The sequence below is a fragment of the Myotis daubentonii genome, chromosome 3 (genome assembly GCF_963259705.1).
Source record: "Myotis daubentonii chromosome 3, mMyoDau2.1, whole genome shotgun sequence".
Lineage (NCBI taxonomy): Eukaryota > Metazoa > Chordata > Mammalia > Chiroptera > Vespertilionidae > Myotis > Myotis daubentonii.
Window position 1 is genome coordinate 131,301,910 of NC_081842.1, and position 19,980 is coordinate 131,321,889.

At 41.2% G+C, this 19,980-nt stretch overlaps 2 pseudogenes; both read left to right on the top strand.

Annotated features, from left to right (window-relative positions):
* Nucleotides 1-1,405: 1,405 nt before the first annotated feature.
* On the top strand, nucleotides 1,406-2,171 carry LOC132229397 (TCF3 fusion partner-like; annotated as a pseudogene).
* A 10,539-nt stretch (nucleotides 2,172-12,710) lies between these two features.
* On the top strand, nucleotides 12,711-12,817 carry LOC132232218 (small nucleolar RNA SNORA51; annotated as a pseudogene).
* Nucleotides 12,818-19,980: the final 7,163 nt, after the last annotated feature.

Below are 19,980 nucleotides of genomic sequence, written 5' to 3' on the forward strand. Positions count from 1 at the left end.
TTCTCCGTGGTAAATAATTGCATGATGTCAGGCCACTGTGTCATTTCCAGAGAGAACACATGACCATTCTTTCTTTACCTACCCTTTTCTCTTTCCTAGCATTTATTCCCATAGTGAGTCTATAACTCCATTACTGTTTTCAGCTCTCAGGCCAAGAATTGAAGTATGTGGAAGAGGCTGAACCTGAAATATGGTGAAGAAAGCTGACTTTAGTCAGAAACCTGGGGGATTATTACAACTCTGCCCTGATTCACTCTCTGCCCTGGCAACTCATTGCACCTGGGCCTCTGACACTCATCTGTAGTATCTGTGTCTGTGATAGAGTGAAGACCTCATTTAGGAATCCTATCTAATAAAAGAGAAAAATGGTAATTGGTGTACGACGATACCCTTTTCATTGGCTAATCAGGGCTATATGCAAATTAACTGCCAACTAAGATTGGCAGTTAACTGCCAACATAGGCGCAATGCTGGGAGGCGAAAGGGGAAGGAGGGAAGAAGCTGCCTGCCGCTGACTGCAATCAGAAACCCAGGCGGTAGCCAAGAGCCAGAGAACCGAGTTGCCTCTGCTCGGAGAAGCCAGGCCTCCTTTGCCGGCTTCTGTGATAAGAGAACCTGGCCGCCTTTGCCGGCCCTGGGCCAGTAATGGGAGAAGCTGGGTGGGGCAGGGAAGAGGCGGATGTCTGCCTGGCTTCTCAGATCACTGATCACCAGTGATGGGAGAACACCCAGAGGCGGGGCCAGAGGCCAGGCTGCATAGCTGCCTGGGGACACCATCTGGACCCCAGGGGCGACACAGCCAGGCCCCAGAAGGAGACCCAGGGCCCGGGGCTGAGTTGCAGCTGTGGTACGCAATCCAGTGCCTGGACTGAGGAGACCCAGAAGGAGACCCAGGCGCCGGGGCTGTTTTTGCCGCTGGGGCACGCAATCCGGTGCCCAGGCTGAGGAGACCCAGGGCCCGGGGCTGCGTCGCAGCTGGGGCACGCCATCCGGTCCGGGGGCGATACAGCCAGGCCCCAGAAGGAGACCCAGGCACCAGGGCTGTATCGCTGCTGGGGCACGCGATCCAGTACCTGGGCTGAGGAGACCCAGAAGGAGACCCAGGGGCCTCGCAAGAGGAGAGTCTCCATGGTCAGATGGCGTGGTGTCGGGACAGGAATAAAGACCCGAGGTGACTCAGATGCCTGGCCACAGGGTTAGACCAGCCAGCAGGGCCTTTCAGTTGGGACTGGGGTGGGGGTGGGGCGAGGGAGGCAAGCCGGAAATAGAGAACTACAACTCCCAGGAGGCTTAGCGGCCAGAGCCTGGGTGCCTGGCTGTGAAATTGGATGGGCTGTAGTTTCGCAAGCCACTTTAAACTAGAGGCTTGCAAGGTTGGAAGTTCTGCGTCGGGAGCCAGGGAGAAATGGAGCTGGAGCAGAGAGAGGGGTCCATGGCAGCTGTGGGCTTTGAGGAGTTCTCAGCACCTCCCGGCTGGGAGCTGGCGCTGCCTCCGCTGAGGTGGTCACATCCTGGAGAGCGAGCTTGAGGCCGAAGTGGAGTTCGTGTCTGGGGGTCTGGGCAGCTCCAGCCTCCAGGAGCGAGACGAAGAGGAGGAGGCAGCCTGAGGCCAGCAAGGGCGGCGCCAACGGGAACTCAATCGCAGGAAGTACTAGGCGCTGGATCGGCGCTGCAGGGAGATTGAGCAGGTGAAGGAGCGGGTCCTGAACAGGCTCCATCAGATGATATAGAGGATAACATGGAGACTCCAGCAGGAGCGGAGGTTCCTCATGAAGGTGCTGGACTCCTACGGTGACAACTACCGGGCCAGCTAGTTCACCATCTTACTGGAGGACGAGGGCAGCCAGGGCAGAGACGCCCCCAACCCAGGCAACGCTGAGAACGAGCCTCCAGAGAAAGAGGGGCTGTCCCCGCCCAGGAGGACGCCAGCGCCCACAGAAGCCAGCAGCCCGGCCCCTGGCGAGGGGCCCAGCAGTTGGAAGAGGCGGCGAGTGCCATAGGAAGGGCACTGGGCAGGAGTCCCGCTGACTCCGGAGCTGGCCCCCGTGCAGATAAAGGTGGAGGAAGACTTTGGCTTCTAAGCCCTCGAGGCTCTGGACTTAAGTTGGGTTTCTCGGGGGCCAGACAAGCTGCTGTCCTACCCCACCCTAGCCAGCTCCCCCTTTGACTGACCCCCCAATAAATGGACCCGATGCAAAAAAAAAAAAAAAGCTTATAGAGGCATGTTTATAGGATCAAATAGTATAAATATAGATGTAACAGGACAATAAAAAGAGAACCTGGCTATGATGATAACCTGAATGCTGCCTCTGTGTCATTCCTTCTTTGGGAACCCCTGGACCTGCTGGGGCTGGACCCCAACATTCCTCTTCTTATAAGGACTTCAGTGAGATGGGCTAAGGGTCCCACTGGAACTGCCACAATTTAATGTAATCCCCTCTTTAAAGATCTTATCTCCATATACAGGTACATTCTGAGGTTCTGGGGATTAGGATTTTAACATACATTTTGTTGATTACCCAAATCAGCCCTTAACAACCAGCATGTTTCAGAAAGTAGATTCCTACAGGGTTATTTACCAAACATTCAGAAGTATTTTTAAAAGAGCTAAGCCCCTCTCCCACCGTGTGGGCCCCTCCCAGCGAAGAGCGAAGGCCTGGGTTCGGGCACCAGAGGAAAACTGGTGCCAGCAGCCAGGGGAAGGGGCCCCCAAGGGGCCCCAGATTGCGAGAGGGCACAGGGTGGGCTGAGGGACCCACCCGAGTGCACAAATTTTTGTGCACCGGGCCTCTAGTCCTATCTAATAATAGACAAACATGGTAATTGACCATGCCTTCGCTACATTTCCCATTGGCTATTCAGCAAGATATGCAAATTAATCCAACCAAGATGGCGGCCGGCAGCCACGCAGCTGAAGTGAGCAGGAGGCTTGCTTGCTCCAGTGATGGAGGAAACCAAGTTTCCCCGCCTGCCATGGCCCGGCTCTGAGCTCCGAAAGCAACAAAGTTTCAATTATAGAAACTAAACAAACCCCAGATACCTGCTTTCAGCAGGCCGTGGCCACAGAGCTGTAGCGAGCAGGAGCCCGGCTCTCAGCTCCAGTGACAGCAACAAAGTTTCAATTATAGAAGGTAAATAAATCCCAGAATAAAAAAAAGAGAAAAAGGAGAGGCTGGGAGCTTCAGTTGCCCAAAGCGGGTGTGGCCAGCCTGAAAACAGCCATCAGCCCCTCACCCAGGCTGGCCAGGCACCCCAGTGGGGACCCCCACCCTGAAGGGAGTGTGACCAGCTGCAAACAGCCATCATCCCCTCATCCAGGCTGGCCAGGCATCCCAGCGGGACCCCCACCCTGATCCGGGACACCCTTCAGGGCAAACCAGCAGGCCCCCACCCGTGCACCAGGCCTCTATCCTATATAGTAAAAGGGTAATATGCAAACTGACCCTAACAGCAGAATGACTGGGAATGACTGGTCACTATGACACACACTGACCACCAGGGGGCAGATGCTCAATGCAGAAGCTGCCCTCTGGTGGTCAGTGCACACCCACATGGGGGAGCTCTGCTCAGCCACAAGCCAGGCTGATGGCTGCCAGTACAGTGGTGTGGTGGGAGCCTCTCCTGCCTCCTCAGCAGTGCTAAGGATGTCTGACTGCAGTTTAGATCTGCTCCCCTCTGGCAAGTGGACATCCCCTGAGGGCTGCCGGGCTGCCAGAGGGATGTCTGATTGCCACCTTAGGCCCGATCCCCCAGGGAGCAGGCCTAAGCCAGCAGGTGGTCATCCCCCAAGGAGTCCCAGACTGCGAGAGGGCACAGGCTGGGCTGAGGGACCCTTCCCCCCCGCCACCGAGTGCACAAATTTTTGTGCACTGGGCCTCTAGTAGAATAATAATCAGGGAAATGGAGTAAAAAGCCTGAAGAAAGAATAGCTAAGTTTCTCATGAATGGTCCTTTCATTTTTTTTAATGTACTATACATCTTTCCAACTGAATTTTTCTAACTGGAAATGCAGTAACAAGAGACTAATTTTATTTTTAAAAAAGGCTAGAAAAAAGCAAAAAGTTGCAGCAATACCTTAAAAATCTGTCTCCATTGAGAACTTTAGCTCACACTAGAATAAATCTGTAGAAGGAACATGTAATGTGTGAAAGGCTGCAGAAAGTAACAATTTATGGGCTCGGTTTCTAGGCTCTCTCTCTCTCTCTCTCTCTTTCTCTCTCTCCCCTAGAACCACACACTCATTCAAAAAATAAATACTGATAGGTGTTAGTGTCACCTAATGGACACATCCAACTGAAAGAAATGTTTATAATTCTGACCTCAGGACTCCAGTAAGATCAGTCCTTCAGTGTTTAATATTGTTTCAGAGTTTGTGCTGTTAAATCAAAAGGTTATCTATAATACATCTGGTGCTATTAATGCAAAAGATCAGGGGTATTCGAAAGACATTTATTCATTATTAATATAGATAATAAAGGATCATTTATGAGGCTTCAGATGAGATTTTTATCATCAAAAGCTTAAAAATGGAAATTTATTTTTGCTTCAGGACAGACATGAGAGGAGTCTGTAATGGGAAATGTGAGAGTCAACACAAAAATGTCAGATTCACTCTGTTTCTAAAGATGGCTGACACTTTATAGCAACAGATTAAAAAGACAATAAAATTTTGTGTCTTAAATTTCTATTGACAGGGACTTCTTGATTTATTCTTAGTTTGTCCTTTATCAAGATGTCTTATTGATATTCTTTGCTTCTCTCTCTTGCATTAGATAGCTTATATAAATTGAATGGGGGTTGCAGAGAAATTCATAAAAATGTTGGCAACTGTTGGCAAGTAAATTAAGGACCAAGTTAACTCCAGTTTCTTTACACACAAATGAGAGTTACATGTCCAGTTTTTATTGAATATAAGAAGCAATAAGAGAGGGAGGTTTAAAAATATACTATTTTGGAGAAAGGAACATAGTATTATTATTATTATTAGCGATTAGCCTATTAGCTTAGGCTGTTGAAGCTGATTGAAGTGGAACTTAATGGGCTTTTAATATGGTTGAGGGGATTTTCAGAATTTCTCTCACCTAAATTTGCAAATGAGCCCCAACCAACCAATTCTGCTAAAGTTATGGCTGGAGACATTACAGACTTTGGGTTTGGAATCCACACAAGTGAGAAATAGAAATCTAGCCCTCTACATAGTAGCAGCTACAAATTAGATGCTCAGGAAATGTTTACTAAATAAACAAAAATGTCCTGTTAGGTCCAGGTGCCACAGTTGAATTTATCTTGCACAAAAGGATGTTGGACATATTCCTAAGGCATTTATTCATTACTATTACACATAATAAAAAGCCAGGTGTGTGGCATTTCAAGTGAATTATCTTCATTAATGAATGAGAAGGGAAGATTTATGGACCAAATGGCCCTGGATTACCCTGATTTCAATATTAGCTAATAATTTCAGGACTAGAATTCAAGTAAAACTCAATAAAACCACACATTGCTTTAAACCTGCTTCATTAAGGTAAGAGGACAATTGGAGGTCATTAAGTCCAATGTCCCACTCAATAAATATGCAACTAAACAAAATTTATGGCTTGTTTTTAGGTTCATCTCAGAGCCTTTGCACATCTAAAAGACACATTAATCCAGCTGTCAAACATTGAGGATCAGTGTGAATCACTCAAATATACACTTAAAATGTAGGCAGCAAGTAGGTGCTATTAAGAAGCCTTTGTGTTAGATATAGGATTGGTTCTCAATCCATTCCACCTGTTTGCTAATGTTCCCACATGCACTGAAAAGACTGTAAAGGTAAAACATATATTTCCTATACACATCTTCTCTCTCTCTCTCTCTCTCTCTCTCTCGTGCGCGCACACGTGCATCCCCCCCACACACACACGCAGACAAAGAGAAACTCACACATATGTTTAAATAATAAGTACTGATGTGATGGATTTATACACTAAAAACTAAAAAGCATTATTAAAAAAATTGAAGGAGACACAAATGAAAGGAAAGATATTCCATGTTCATGAATTGGAAGAATCAACATAGTTAAAATGGCCTTATTACCCAAAGCAATATACAGATTTTATGTAATCCCCATAAAATTCCAATAGGATTTTAAAAAAGAAATAGAGAGAAAAAATCATTAGATTTCTATGGAACCACAAAATGTCCCAAATAGCCAAAGAAATCTGAGAAAAAAGAGCAAGCCCAAGAGGTATCACACTTCCTGACTTCAAATTATACTACAAAGCGACAATAATCAAAATAGCACAGTACTGGCAGAAAACAGACACACAAACCAATGGAACAGAATCAAAAGCCCAGAAATAAACCCACACGTGTATGGGCAAATAATTTTCAACAACAGAGCCAAAAACACATGATGGAGAAAAGAAATCCTCTTCAATAAATGGTGCTGGGAAAACTGGAGAACCACATGCAAAAGAATGAAAGTAGACTGCAGTTTGTTACCACACACAAAAATTAACTCAAAATGAATTAAAGACCTAAATGTAAGGCCTGAAACAATAAATTACATAGTAAAAACCATAGGTACTAAACTTACGGACCTTGGTTTTAGAAAGGATTTTATGAATTTGACCTCAAAGGCAAGTGATGTAGGAGCAAAAATAAACAAATAGAATGATATTAAACTAAAAAGCTTCTGCATAGCAAAAATAACCATCAACAAAACAAAAAGGCAACCAATTTAATTGGAGAAGATGTTTGCAAACAACACCTCAGTTAGTAGTTCATATTCAAAATATGTAAAGAACTCATACAACTCAAAAACAAAAAATCCAATTAAAAAATGGGCAGAGAACCTGACCAGACACTTCTCTCAAGAAGACATACAAATGGTCAACATATATATGAAAAGAGGCTCAACTTCACTAGCTATGAGGGAAATGCAAGTCAAAACTACAATGAGATACAACCTCATACCTATTAGAATGGCTATTATCAACAAGACAAGTACTCACAAGTGTTGGAGAGATTGTGGAGAAAAATGAACCCTCATTCACTGCTGGTAGGAATGTAAATTGGCATAGCCACTATGGAAAACAGTATGAAGGTTCCTCAAAAAATTAAGAATAGAATTACCATATGACCCTACAAGCCCTCTTCTGGGTATCTATCTGAAAAAGTTGAAAACATTTATTTGTAAAGATATATGCACCCCTGTATTTATTGCAACATTATTCGCAGTGGCCAAGATGTGGAAACAACCGAAGTGTCCTTCAATAGCTGATTGTATGAAGAAGATGTAGTACAAATATATACATACAAAAAAATACTACTCATACATAAATAAAGATGAAATACTGCCATTTACAACAGCATTGATGGATCTTACGAATATCATTTCTAAGCTAAATAAGTCAGGTAAAAATAGCCAGGACCATATGCTTTCACTCATAAATGGGATATAAAACTGAAAGCAAGAAATGAACAAATAAGACAAACAAACAAATAAAAACTCACAGACATAGACAACAGTGTAGTGCTTACCAGAGGAAAAGGAAGGTGGGTAGTAGTAAAGGATAAAGGGGGTCAAATATATGGTATCAGAAGGAGATTTGACTTTGGGTGGTAAATGCAATGCAATGTACACTTGAAACCTACATACTTTTTTTAACCAATGTCACCCCAATAAGTGTAATAAAAGATTTTAAAAATACTGATAGGTGTTAGTGTCACCTAATGAACGCATACAATGGGAGGATCTGTTTATAATTCTGAACTTGGTGACTCCAGTAAGGTCAGTCCAAATTAAATGTAGGTATTGACAATAAAGTGTACTTAGGCAGGGCTTTCAGTGGTTCTCAACCTTCTGGCCCTTTAAATACAGTTCCTCATGTTGTGATCCAACCATAAAATTATTTCGTTGCTACTTCATAACTGTCATGTTGCTACTGTTATGAATCATAATGTAAATATCTGATATGCAGGATGGTCTTAGGCAACCCCTGTGAAAGGGTCATTTGATTGCCAAAGGGGTCGTGACCCACAGGTTGAGAACCGCTGGCTTAGACAGTGGTTCTTAACCATGGCTGCACATTAGAATCACCTGGGAATCGTTTTAAAATCCTGATTTCTGGGCCTCATCCTCCGGAAATTCTGTTTCTTTGTTACTAATGTTGTGGCCCCACCCCATAACAAAGAAACAGGATTTCCGGAGGATGAGGCCCAGAAATCAGGATTTTAAAAAGATTCCCAGGTGATTCTAATGTGCAGCCAAGGTTGAGAACCACTGGCTTAGAAGCTGCAGAATTCTCCGTGTTGTACTTTCCTGGCCAACAGACATGGTGACAGTTTGGTTCCTTAGCAGTTCTCAGACGGCTCAGTGTTCAGGCACCAGCTTTGCTGGTTTTGAGAGCCAGGGAGCCAGCTCCTCTTCAAGGAGTGAAGAGTATAGGAGGTAAGGTGTGGTTCCAGAACTGACTACCTAATCAAAGAAGAGGCAACAGCTCCCTTGATGCACAAAAATTGTCCCTGAAAGTTTAACCTGTTTAATTAGCTTTTCCCAAGTCTTCCCGTAACTCTGTAAGCCACATAATATGCTGCAATATATCCATTCTTGTTTGAATTGCCTCCAGTGGTCGGCAAACTGCAGCTTGAGAGCCACATGCGGCTCTTTGGCCCCTTGAGTGTGGCTCTTCCACAAAATACCGACTTCTGCACATGGGCCACGAAGTTTCAATCGCACTGTATGCCCGCACGTGGTATTTTGTGGAAGAGCCACACTCAAGGGGCCAAAGAGCCGCATGTGGCTCGTGAACCGTAATTTGCCAACTACCGGCCTAAACTATTCTTTCTTAATCTTTTATCCTTAAAATTATTTCCAGATTTCAGCTAATCCCTTTGTTTAAAAATGATAGTATTTTAAGTTCATGAAATTGTTAGCATGATCTTCACCTTGGATTATATTAATCTATAATAATAAAAGCATAATATGCTAATTAGACCAGACGTCCTTTCGGATGTCCTTCTGGACAACCTTCCGGACGAAGCCGGGGCTGTGAGGGAAGCCAGTGCTGGCAGCCAGGGGAGGAAGGCCTACTTTTGCACGAATTTCGTGCATCAGGCTTCTAGTTGAGTGATAATTGACAATCTCTTTTGAGTAAAGAATGAGCTTTTTTGAGGGAAGTTTATTTTGGCTAACTTATTCATTTACTCTTTTATGTGGTTCCCTTACACAAAGGCTACCTACTCTAATGCAAGTCAGCAATATAGGCAGAGGAAACTTCAGGTTAGCCTTAAAAATAAATTATTTTTGATGTTTTACCATATCCAAGTAAATCCAAGAGTCTTGTCACAAACTTCTACAAGGTGTGGTATATGGTATATGGTGTGTGCAGGGGTAATTTTCACTCTATTTAAAATGAAAAATAAAGGTTTGTCCCAATATTTTAAATATAAAAAGGTAGTTATTTAATTCTTTCTTTTCATAAAGGCAAAAAGAATAAATTTTTGCTAATTCACGGGCTTAAATAAAAATGTACATTAAACTTTTCAATAGCAGATTTGGTAGATTTAATTTAACTAAACATTATAAGATGCTTTAAATGAATGCTATTTGCAACATGAAAATTTATTTATAATGTTAAATAGTAAAGCAACTAAAACCATAGCGAAAGCAAAATAGATGAAAATTTGGCCTAAGATGCAATTTAATATTAGACTTTGAAACACATTTTTTAAATGAGTGACATGATCAGGCTCAAACACTGGTCTAGACATTACAACATTATTATATGCATGTGTTGATCTCTTTTAGAAGTTTAGATATGCATAAAAAGTTTTATTTTTGGAACTAGATATACAGAATAAAATCTACCTCTTTAATGTGAGACCTGTGTTTGGTTTTTACTGTACAAATATTCAATTTTGGGTTGAGTTTGCAATAAACACATATGGATTCCATTTTCATTTGAAATAAAATGATTTCTGCTTTTGCTGTTGATATTTATGAAACAATAAAAATGTTGCTAACACATGTAATAGGTTGAAAACTATAGCAAAATGTTTCTTTTGAATGGCAGCATATCCTACTTTTATAGAAATAGAGAATTGGTCCCAGGAGATATTGGTAAATCTCATCTTGAGTGTATAGTCTTTCAGTTTACATAGTCTTCATCTTTCTCAAAGTCAAGGTCTCGGCTGAACAAAAGATTCAGAGATAGATCCCTTCTCTAGTTAAACGCTTGTTCTGAAAGGGAAAGAGAATGTTATTCAGTTTGCTCTGCAGTTCTTGTAGAGAGTTTTCAGTAAGACTTGCAACTTACTGATTTCCTTCTCTACTCTAGTAGAAACATTTTCTGAGTCCTCTTTACAATATTTTTTCCCCAAAGGTTCAGTTTGCTTTAAAATCTTATACCTTGAAGCAAAAACATTTTTTCCCAGGGTTTCTCAAGGATTTGTTCAACTAATTCATATGATAAAATAAAATCTCCTTCGTAGGCTGGTTTTTGTAGTCAGTTATCCTCTTGAAAACCCCCAGCAAAATATGGCCTAATGTTTCCTTGAAGTATTCCTGGCTTTCACCTTTCAGCTCCAGTACCCTATTGAGAACTCTTCCTCTTTAAGTCACCACATTTCAGTATGGAGCAGACTTACGTGGTCTTTGTCCTGATTTTCAAACATTATTGAGTGATCTAACCTTTGTTTAATAGTCACCAAATTTCGTATTGTTTAGACTATGTTCATTTCAGCTCCGATACTTTTACCATCATCCCGTGTCTGTGAAGAGACGAGTGTGATAATGTTGGGCTTTTTATGTGAGAGGCAAAGCATCTCATGGGGCCACCCATTGATGGATATTATCAGTATCATGCTAACATCATTTCTCCAATATAGACTTCTTGTCACCAGCTAGGAAGACCAAACATTGAATATATTTTGGCCATTGCTTGTTTGGGACAGCTCTTTGCAGCAGAAACTTTTTCTTGAATTTCACTATCATCTATAAATCTCACAAATCTACAGAGTGACTTTTATTGGAGAAATAGGTTGTCTCATTGACATGAATAGAGAAGCTGTTGTTTTTCAGTTGATTACAGCACCTCTTCAGGTTTATGAGACTTGTCATTAATATATTGACTTACCATATTATTAAAGAATAGAACCTTGATATTATTTTGTTTTCACTACCTGTGCAACTTTTCTTATGTAATACATTTGTTAATAAATGACTTGCTTTTTGAGACAAATACATCTTTTTAAACAAATATTTTACTGTTTGTTTTGACATGCCTATGGCCATTAAAAATAATAGGCACCGTTACTTGGCAAATGGCTGTGATTTGTGGGTATATGTCTCCCATTTTGCTGGAGCAGGTGCTGCATTTAAACTTATTTGCCAACAATGGAATAGGACAGCTTATTTGGATCACTAGCCCATATAAAACCAATTGATAAACAGCTTTATTGTAAAACAGCTTCTTTGGTGTTTCTTGCCCTTGTGCAATGAAATAACTCAGGAAGTGGCTCTACCATTAACCTTATCAGTATTGCCCATGGGCCTAGGCCTAGAATCCTCTTCCATCTTAATACTCTGTCTTCAAATATCTCCTCATTGGACCATTAGGCATGTATGCAAAACACAAATACTAATAAAATATAAAATAGAAGGGCACAATAATAAAATGAAATAAATTACAAATAATGCAAAACAATACAATTCACTTCTAACTTAGAGTATTATATTTTACAGTGTTTACAACAAAGGTTCAACGGTAGGATGTGGGGGTAGGAAGCTAATTTGTGGCTTACAACCTTTTATTTTTTCTAGTAAAAATTTTTAAATTTGTTTTCTATTACATGAGCAGAGATTGTTTGTTCCCACATGTCAGTTGATACTAAGAGGAGGTGGGGAGAGGTGACTTGGAAGGGAAACACTAATGTCATCAGTTAATAATCCTGGTCTCTGAGCAGTACAGTGCTCACCAATTATTAATGACCTTCCCTAGCCTGGGTCAAAAACTGAGAAGATCTCAACCAAATTAACAGGGTCCTACTGTGCCAGGCTGTATGAGCATGAACGACTGCTAATGAACTAAATAACAAGCCTCCTACATCGCTGTCTATTACTACATGTTCATGCCATGTTCAAAAAGAATGTTTATTTTGTTTAGTAGTTATGGGGAAAAAATCACTAGAAAAAACTTTGCAGGAGCCTAGGTTTCCATGGAACCCTAGTTGAGAAACAGGGGATTAGAGAAGAATCCATTTTCTGCAAATGAACTTTGATCAATACAACATATGCCAGTATCTAATTGATGCGTATAAAACACTCCATCCAACAACAGAATATGCTTTCTTTTTTTGAGGTACCAATTTAATGTAGACCAAGATAGAAAATATCTTGGACCATAAAACAAACCTTAATATATTTAAAATAATTTAAATTATACAGTGTATGTTCTCTGACCCCAATGGAATCAAACTAGAAATCAATAACAGAAAGATAACAGGAAAATCTCCAACCACTTGGAAACTAATACATTTCTAAATAATTCACATGTCAATAAGTAAATCTTAGGAGAAATAAAAAAAAATACAATGAAGTGAATGAAAATGAAAAAAAAACATATCAAAATTTGTGGGATGTAGCTAAAGCAGTACTGAGAGTAAAATTTATAACACTAAATGTTTACATAAAAGAGGAAAAGTCTCAAATCAGTAATCTAAACTGTCACCTCAAGAAGAAAGAAAAAAATAGGAGGCAGAGTAAACTTACCCTATATGCACCTCAGCTCAGGCTCTTTGCCTGGTCTGTATTATGAATGGGGAGACATTGAGAAGAAAAAAAAAGAAAAAGAAGAAAAGAAAGGAAAAAAAAGAAAAAAGAAGAAGAAAAAAAAGAAAAAGAAAAGAAGAAAGAAAAAAGAAGAGTAAAATAAGCCTGAAGCAAACAGAAGGGAAAAGCTAATAAAGATAAGTGCATAAAAAATGAAATTGAGCCTTGACCAGTGTGGCTCAGTTGGTTGGGCATTGTCCTGTGCATTGAAAGGTTGCCAATTTGATTCCAGGTCAGGGCACATGCCCAGGTTGTGGGCTTGATCCCTGGTAGAAATAGAGAACAAATTAGTGGTTATAGGAGTTAAGGAGAGAATGGAGATGAAGGACATTTCATGGCTATAGCAGGGCAACATGAAGGATTCTTGTGGTGATAGAAGTGTTCTATATCTTGACAGTACAGATGTCAATATCCTGGTTGTAATATTGTGCTATAGTTTTCAAGATGTTGTTACTGAGGAAAACTGAATAAGTGGTACATAGGCTCTTTCTATGTTATTTCTTATAAATGCATGTCAATCTACAGTGATCTCAAAATAAAAGATATAATTAAAATCCTATACAATAAAGAGGTAATATGCAAATTGACCATCACTCCAACACACAATATGGCCACCCCCATGTGGTCAATTAAGGCCACCCCCTTGTGGCCACAAGATGGCCTGCAGGGGAGGGCAGTTGGGTGCGACCAGGCCTGCAGGGGAGGGAGGGCAGCTGGGGGCAACTGGGTCTGTAGGGGAGGGCAGTTAGGGGTGACCAGGCCAGCAGGGGAGGGCAGTTAGGGGGGACAGGGCCTGCAGGGGAGGGCAGTTGGGGGTGACCAGGCCTACAGGGGAGGGCAGTGGGGATGATCGGGCTGGCAGGGGAGGGCAGTTGGGGGTAATCGGGCCGGCAGGAGAGTAGTTAGGCATCAATCAGGCTGGCAAGGGAGTGGTTAGGGGGTGATCAAGCTGGTAGGCAGAAGCGGTTTGGGGCAATAAGGCAGGCAGGCGAGCAGTTGGGAGCCAGCAGTCCTGGATTGTGAGAGGGATGGCCCACTGTCCATTTAGGCCCAATCCCTGGATTGGGCCTAAACGGGCAGTGGGCCATCCCTCGAGGGGTCTCAGATTGGAGAGAGTGCAGGCTGGGCTGAGGGACCACCTCCCCCCAGTGCACGAATTTTATGCACTGGGCCTCTAGTACATATATATACTTGCAAATTGCCTTCCAAAGATTATTCCAATTTATATATCTGTCAAATTGTGAATATGCTAAATAGCTTAGGATCCTAGCCCTCACAATATATCATACTTTTTGACTTACTAATCAGATAATTGATAATGGTATTGTTTTCATGTGTATTTTAAGTTATAAGTGAAGTTAACATTTTTTTCTCAAGTTTAAAGGCCATTCATGTTTTTTTCCCTCTGAATTACCTATAAATCTTTTAAAAACCTGAGATCATAGGGAAGTTCCCTGTCAAAACACTGGTTTCTTTAAATGATCTCCTCCCCTAGGCCCCACCCCATTCCCCATCATACATACACTTTCTCTTTCTCATTGGTTTTATAACTAAATTTTATCTTGTAGCATCTCTGGTGCCTCTTGGAATTGCTAAGCATGTGCTATGCTATCTTACGGGAGAGTGGATTCTCATGAATGAAGGACTTGACTCCATTCATTTCTCTGTCAAACTTATTGAATTCTATAGTATCACAATCCCAAAAGAATTATCATAACATATTTCTTTTGCATTTCCTCTCCATTTACGTTTTGAAGCAAATTTAAATTACTGTTTTTCTTTAGTGGATGTTCCCCTCTTTGAGGTCAGGGGCCCTATCTTTACATCTCCTGCTCTCCCTGCCTTACACACTGTGCCTGCATCTCCTAGACCAGTGGTTGGCAAACTGTGGCTCGCGAGCCACATGCGGCTCTTTGGCCCCTTGAGTGTGGCTCTTCCTAAGCCTTAGGAGTACCCTAATTAAATTAATAACAATGTACCTACCTATATAGTTTAAGTTTAAAAAATTTGGCTCTCAAAAGAAATTTCAATCATTGTACTGTTGATATTTGGCTCTGTTGACTAATGAGTTTGCCGACCACTGTCCTAGACCCTCCCTTGGTATTAGTTCACTAGTGACTTCCTGCAAGATTCTTTCTTGGAAGAGGCATTGAGATATATTTAGCCTTAATCAGGAGGCCACAGCTTTGGGAGTAGCTAACTTCCATTTCTGCCCTGGAAATCTGTTTCTAGCTCCTTAGGGAGCAAGATTTAGGGAGTCATGGAACTCTTTTATGGCCCCCACAAAATTGAAAAGAGGTTTTGTTATTGTCGTTTTGGACACTTTCAATGTCTTCCTTCTGGTAGCCTTTGATGGCTGTTCTCAGGTTGTCTCCTTCTTAAAAACCCATTCTTAGCAAAATATTGATAAGCTCATGCTCACGGAGGTGTAACTGATAGGTAATAGTTTAGATGTGACCCTCCTAAAGAGATTGCATGCTATCCTGCTCAAAAGCTGAAACCAAAGAAAGAAGCTGTAATGCTGATGCTTCATGATACAGACAGCATGTAGTGTCTGGCCAAGAAAACACCTTACATTCCTGAAACCTGAGCAGTAGGTGGCACGTAGTCTCTTTACTCCTGTCTGTGACTGTTTAGTGGGATCTTGGCGGAGGTGAACTTCTAAGTAAGTGAGTCATGGGTTGATGGGAAGTTCAGCAGTGATGCACAGAGTTCTGTTTACATATTCTGGTCCAAGTCATAAATAGATGCACCAAGGGAGGTGGTAATAGCATCTCCATGTTAACTTTTTGTTTCCAGTTAATAACAGTATTTTTAGAAAAATATGTTAAAATTACGAAAGGCTCAAGGAAAGTAAAAAGAACACTTCCATTGTAAAAAAAAAAAAAAAAAAAGCTTGTTATAAACATTAATGGACTATCATTTTTCTCCTTTTTCTATTTCCATATAGTTATTCCCTTTGTTATAGACTTAATCTTCCATTCTGCCACTGACATCTCCAAGTCAGCTTTTATTGATTTTCTTGACAGCATTTTCCTATTTTGGCCTTTATTCCATTGTTCCATTTTCCAGATGTAGTCCTGTTTTTTATTTACTCACAGCTTTGTACAAAAAGACCTTTATAAAATCATGTCAATAGTTTGCTCCTTCAGAGAAACTGTAATTTGCAAAGGCTTAATTAGGATCTCTTATGGTTTCCCACACTTTAGGACTTTAATGCATACTATTAGCACAATATAGTCCCCATACTTCTTAGTTCTACCAAAATTTCTTCCCCAAATCTAGCTGCTCCATGTAGTTATAGTTTGTTAAACATGCCTTTCTCAAAAAAGCCTGGAAGAAAACCAGATAAACATTATGACTACATCAAAGTTGCAAGCTTTTCACACACCATCATTTAGCATTGTTATTTTAAGTTTTTAAAAAGCAAATGCTGAAACTCATTTGGATGCTGTTTTCATAATAAGAAGTCATTTTAATGATCACAGATGTTGTTGTTTTAAGGGCCCATTTTATAATGGAAAGAATACACTCTAGACTATCTTGAGGATTTGATTCTTGCAATTCTGGCCTCATTATGCACTAAGCTGTTTATTAATCAGCCTGACTACATGGTCTGTTTTTATTCACTTTGATTTCTTTTGTGTTTACAGTTCAAGGTTTAAATTTTTAGTACTAAAATTGAAGATGACTGCTTTTAGTTGTTTGTTTGCTTATTACTCCAACTAGGTTTCTAAACATTTCCTGCTGCAAAGGGAAGAAAGAAAAGAAAAAGATGGGAGTGATATGTCAACACATTTGCTTATTATGTATGGCGGCCTTTGAATGAGCAAATTAGGCTCAGAGTTCTACTTGAGATTGTATTACAGAGGCATTTGTTTTGCAAAATAGTTTTTTTTTAAGCTGGGAGAGACTGGGACCACTTATGTGCTGTGATTCAGAGAGTTTTCCTTCCGCTCCCTTTACCCAATGGTACCTCACTTCCTACTTTTAGACTTTTAAGGATTTGCCATTTTTAAGAGATTCCTATCATGCTGATAGTGTAACAAGATCCTGTGATATATATATATTAGAGGCCTGGTGCATGAAATTCGTGCACAGGGTGGGGGTGGACCTCAGCCCGGCCTGCACCCTCTGCAATCCAGGACCTCTTGGGGGATGTCTGACTGCCGGTTTAGGCCCAATCCCTATACTGGCAGTCGGACATCCCTTTTGCCATCCAGGGCCACTGGCTCTTAACCGCTCACCTGCCTGCCTGCCTGCCTGATCACCCCTAACAACTCTGCTTGCCTGCTTGATCACCCCTAACCCCTCTGCCTGCCTGCCTGATCACCCTTAACTGCTCCTCTGCCAGCCTGATCGCCCCTAACTGCCTCTGCCTTGGCCCCTGCCACCATGGCTTTGTCTGGAAGGAGGACCAGATCACCAGAAGATGTCTGGTTTATCCAGTCTAATTAGCATATTACCCTTTTATTAGTATAGCTAAGTCAAGATAACACACTTTAATAAAATCAGCAAAACAGTTTTGGTAATAGTTGAATGACTAATAAAATAAAAAAATGCATAATTCAATATATAACATTTGTTTCATAAATTTATTTTTCTTGATTTCGTTTCAGCAGAGTCAGTAATTCATGAAATTTACATTTGTTCAAACTTCGTAATAGAGTTGCATATAAAAAAACTGTTACTAAGGAAATATTACAAATTATTAAACTTCATAATATAAACATTATTACTTATATTTCTAATATTCCTCAGCATCTCTTTAGATCCATACAGTTTATTTTGTTTTTTTTCAAATTTTCAGTTCACTAGTATATTTTTAAAAATGAAGGTAACTATACCCTACTCTACATATTCAACTGTCTCTTTAGTAAAGACTGTGCCTTCATCTATAATGTCCAAAAAATGGACTCTATAGAAACAGTTTGGATATTATTTCTACATAAATCTTCACAGTCAAGCAAGCACTTTTGTTTCCTCATTCTAATTTTTTAATTAAAATGTCACTTTTTTTGCACATTTCACATGCAGTTCGTTTTCAATTCAGGCATACCATATTGTTCTAAAATTGATAAAGCAATTTCAATCTTCTAAAGGTGAAATAACCAAGTTCTTGTTTGTTTTTTCTTTTTGCTAACATTTATAGCAAGCAATAATTCAAACCACATACTATGAATTCAAAATTAATTCTCCTGTAAGATCACAATCCACTCTATCTGAACATTTCTCTTGAGCATATTGTATTGTTTTGCTTAGCAATGTGCAACTAAAGTGGTTATAAGATCAAAATGAACACTTTTCACCAAATTTTTTCCCTTCCTGGGAATATCCAGAAATGATTATTTGTAATCTATGGTTGTTCGAAAGAATGCCATTGCTACCACCCAGCTAGAGCCTTGTCCCCTCTCATCACACACACCTGCTTTGAACACTGAGCTTGATCTTAAGTGCTCTTGGATCACAGGTTGGAGCATGAAGAGAAGCAATAAAATGGACACTTTTAGGAAATGGCACCTCATTACTTGAGAATTCTATTGTATTTTTACTGAGAGGAAGAACTTGGTAGAGTGCCTCCTCTGCTCAAACCTCCCTGCAGTGAAGCAGGGCCTACCCTGAGCACCAGCTCGATCCATCACAGATTTGGGAAGCAACTGTCTTATTTTAAGGACACAGGGCAAAGCATTGATGTGTCTCTCTGGCACCTGAAAGGTGTCAGGCCTGAGAGCAGATTCTTGGGGTTGTGTGTAGCCCTGAACCCAGACCCTGAGTGATGGAGTTGCCCAGGTGTTCTATAAAGCTGTCCACGTAGGCACATGGTCTTTTGTGACCATGAGGATATTTCATTGGAACAATTACATGCATTCACATGCTCCAGTTTCAATTTCTATATTCCATCCTATATAATAAAAGCCTAATATGCTAAGTGTCTGGTTGTCTGGTCAGCAGTTCAACCAATCAAAGGGTAATATGCTAATGATATGCTAAGGCCACTCAACTGCTATCCATGATGTGCACTGACTACCAGCGGGCAGATGCTCTGACTGGTAGGTTATCTTGCTGCTGGGGTCCAGCTGATCAGGACTGGACAGACACACCCTGGAGCCCTCCCGCATCCCTCCCTGGCCCTGATCACACACCAGTGGGGTCCCTCGGCCTGGCCTGTGCCCCTTGCAATCTGGGACCCCTCAGGGGATGTTGGAGAGCTGGTTTTGGCCCGATCCTGCAGGCCAGGCTGAAGGACCTCACTGGTGCACAAATTCATGCACCAGGTCTCTAGTATAAAATAAAATAATATTTGCTTATTTGCATGTGTTATTCTTAACAATTATTCTATGTGATGCAATTCTGCATATTTTATTTTTATCCCTTATTTAGACAGTGTGTGTGTGTGTGTGTGTGTGTGTGTGTGTGTGTGTGTGTGTGTGTGTTTTATATGCTGTACTCTTTAAAGGTTTAAAGTGAAGAATGGGGCCTGCAAACTTCCCCACTAACTCAGCCTGCTCCCTGGCCTTATATGCATCATAGACCCTTTTGAGTGACCGCTGGATCTCAGGCTGATCACCCAGCAAGCTCAGCTTCACAGTCAGCTTGTTCTCAACCACACTGGGCCCCTGGAAAGCTCTTTGGTTCTCAATCCAGTGTCAATACCACGTGGAGACCAGGAGCAGCTCGGGAATGCAGCTAGACCCTCTCTCTGCTTGGGAACAACATTGATGAAGTGAGCAATGCCAGGGATAGCAAGAGCCTTCAGCATTTAAAGGGCTGTGTCTGCAGAAGCCCCAGGATGGTGATGTCAGGGCATATCTCCTCTCTCTTCTATCTGACTTTCCCTTTCCATGGCCTCTTGGGGTGGCAACGGGAAGGGTTTTCTCTTATTTCTTTAACCTGTGACTCTACTATTTTTAAAAAAATCTATGACCTACTCACTCGGCTTAACCCTTGATTTGTTGAATGAGATTTAAAGAGATTTAGAAAATCTTTTGGTGCTCCAACATGCTATCCTTTCAGGACTATTGTCCTGCCAAATTCTAATTTTAAAAAATACTTTTTATTGATTTCAGAGAGAGGAAGGGAGAGGAAGAGAGAGCTAGAAACATCAATGATGAGAGACAATCGCTGATTTTGCCAAATTCTATTTTTTTAATATTTTTTTTATT